We start from the raw sequence: 2,961 nt of genomic DNA, 5'->3' as shown, positions 1-2,961 counted from the left end.
GCTTCACCTTCAGCTGGTGCCACTTTCACAAACATTCAAATGCAAATTGCAAAAATTGTCTTTGGTGAATATAGTCAAACAAACACATGGTTTCAGCACATTAATCATTACAAATTAAACTATATAAGGATCAAAACACACAATTCATTAAAAAATAAATAAAGATGAATGGGTGAAATATATATAGAGAATTACTTACTCATATAGCTTATGTACTATTACTTAAACCGCAACCACTTTGTTTTTTATTTTCTTTTTCTTTTCTTTTCTTGTCTTTTCTTTTTAGAGCATTAATAATAAAGATAAATGCAATTATAGATGGTATCTGCATGCAACTTCTTCCTTTGAACACAATCCATCACATGTTTATGTTGTGTGATAATACACATTGATACCACCATAACAACTTGCACCCAAATTGTAGTATTCACACTGTTGATGATATTTTTCCTTATCAATGATTTCAAAAAGGTAATGACAAGGCAATAATTGAACAAAATATCAAATAAAAAGGTCAATTTTTTAACAATTTAAGTTCATCCTTATTAAACCACTGACGATCACAATATTTGTAGTCCTTGTCAAACCGCCGAACCACTGAGATATCATTTTCTTTTCTTTTCTGTTTCCATCTAAATTATTAGAATTCAAAAATTGCAAGTTCAACCTCAACTAATTTAATTTGAGTTAAGTCCTTAACATTGATTTCATATTCAGTCAAATCAAGAGATTTACTTTCCATAATTTACGTACATAGCAAAGTGTTTGGAGTTGAAATTAAATTAGGGATATAGAATTGATTTTGATATTTGTAAGAAAAAGCTAATTATGTATTAGGCTGAAAATATTAGCTTAGGCTGTAACGCTAAAGAGAATAATGTAATCTATATCAATAATAATAATAATAATAATAAAACTTATAAGATTGACCTTTTATCCAAGACTAATTAGAATAAGAATGAAAATACTGATGCTTTCTTGGAAGAAATTCTTGGAAGACATTGTTTTCTTTGTTACATTATTTAGTACTTAGGATCCATTTGGTAAAACCAACATTTCTAACACAATAACCAGCTTTTACTTACAATCATAAACCTCAAAAAAAGATTTATACTTCAAAAAAAGATTTATACTTATAAACTATTTCGCAACTTAAAAATCTATCTTTTTACTTACCAAACTACTAGATTGTTTCAAAAAATTATTTATAGAGATTATAAAACATGCTCTAGGTACATTAGTGATAAGGGGTTCATTAGTCCTAATCTTTCTATCCAATTTTTTCAATTTTAGCAACACCACACTTGACTTCATCTTATGGATTTTGACTCAAAAACATATTTGAGACAAATACAAAGAAGAAAATAGTATGCAGGCTGAATGACTTGCTCAATTTCTCAACTGTCACAGGTTCACTTGAGATTTGAGAATAAAGTACACATAATCCTAAACATATCAACACACACAAACTGCACTACATCTCTTTGTGTAAGTATCTATATATATATATAGTCTGTATTAACATGAGGGTGCTGAGGATAAATTTACTAACCATGTTTCTTCCTTGCTTCAGCTTTTGCAAAGAATTCTCTCCATTCATCAGTTAGAAAAAAAATTGGCTTGTCGTCTTCTTCCTCGTCATGTAGCTCCACATGCTCCAGCTCTTGTGAACTCCTGATACGAACAAAAAAGCATCAGAATAAGATCACCTTTCAAAGATAATGTAATCACAAGCTTATTTGTTTTGTCCGACATTGTATGAATGACTTCTAGGAGCTTGCAGATTTAAGGGAGGAAAAAGATAGCCCCATAGCAGCTGTTCTACATACTCGTGAGATACAAAAATTGAAGTTGGAATTGGAGCAAGAACGCAATAAATTGGCAAACATTCAACTAAAATACCAGGGTCCATATTCAGCACTTCAGTATTTATTAGATTTTGACACATTTTGGGAGTGTAAACTAAATAATTGCTAACTATCATGTTCTTTCTTTCAATTTCAGAGGAACAGAAATTGAACAAGTCTTTTCAGGATGAGCTTAAATTATCAAAGCTGGAAAGAGAAAAAGTAAGTTTGTAAACAATATAAAGTTTTTCATGATCATGCTGCTAAAACACTACATCTTCTATGTTAGAAGCTTCCCGACGAAACCCATCATGTATGGTTATAGTATTTAGAGAATTTACGAGCTGTAAGAGCTTTTGAAATAATCAATAAGCTTATATTATCAAACTAAAGTATAGTTATACTTGAATTTCCGTGTAGTCTGGTGTGTCAATTTCCAATTCTTCAAAATCTCCAAATCATTATCTCAAACTTGGAAGGAATAATGTCATCATTTTGTTGAAAATTTTAATTATATTATTGCCACAAAAACAAAGCTTGTAACTCTTACCTTTTCCCACTTCACTTTGTCTCTCCTCTGCTACCCAATTTCTAACCTTACTCTCTCCCATTTTGTTATTAGTGTTCCCTCACTTGTGTCTCAAACTCCACAATAAACACAAAAGGTATATGCTCATGTTACTTGCTTTGTTGCACTTACATAATTTTAATTCATTTTTTTTGGGTTATTCTTGCAACAAAATATTACATTTCCATATCTGACATCACTCTATCTTAATGTATGACAAACTACAGAATTAATCAACATTTTTCAATCAAAAACTTATGTGATCATATTATATATAACACTTTCTAAAATTACACATTAAATTATACATCAAAAACCGTGCGTAAGAAAAATAGAGAGGGAAGAAAATCCTAATAGAGAAAGAGACAGAGTAACCTTAAATTGAAGAAATTTGCGCTTCCAGGAGAGAAACTCGTGCCTTCAGAGTAATGAATAAGAAGGAGAAACAACTAGAGAATAAGATAACGGGTTATCAGTGTTTGTTAACTAGAAGAAGCATAAAATTGAATCAGAAAAGAACAAAGAAAAACACAATTAGCTTACCAG

This window comes from Arachis ipaensis, chromosome B8, assembly GCF_059453495.1.
Source record: "Arachis ipaensis isolate K30076 ecotype BB chromosome B8, ASM5945349v1, whole genome shotgun sequence".
Taxonomy (NCBI): Eukaryota; Viridiplantae; Streptophyta; class Magnoliopsida; order Fabales; family Fabaceae; genus Arachis; species Arachis ipaensis.
Note: the sequence above shows the minus strand (reverse complement) of the source record.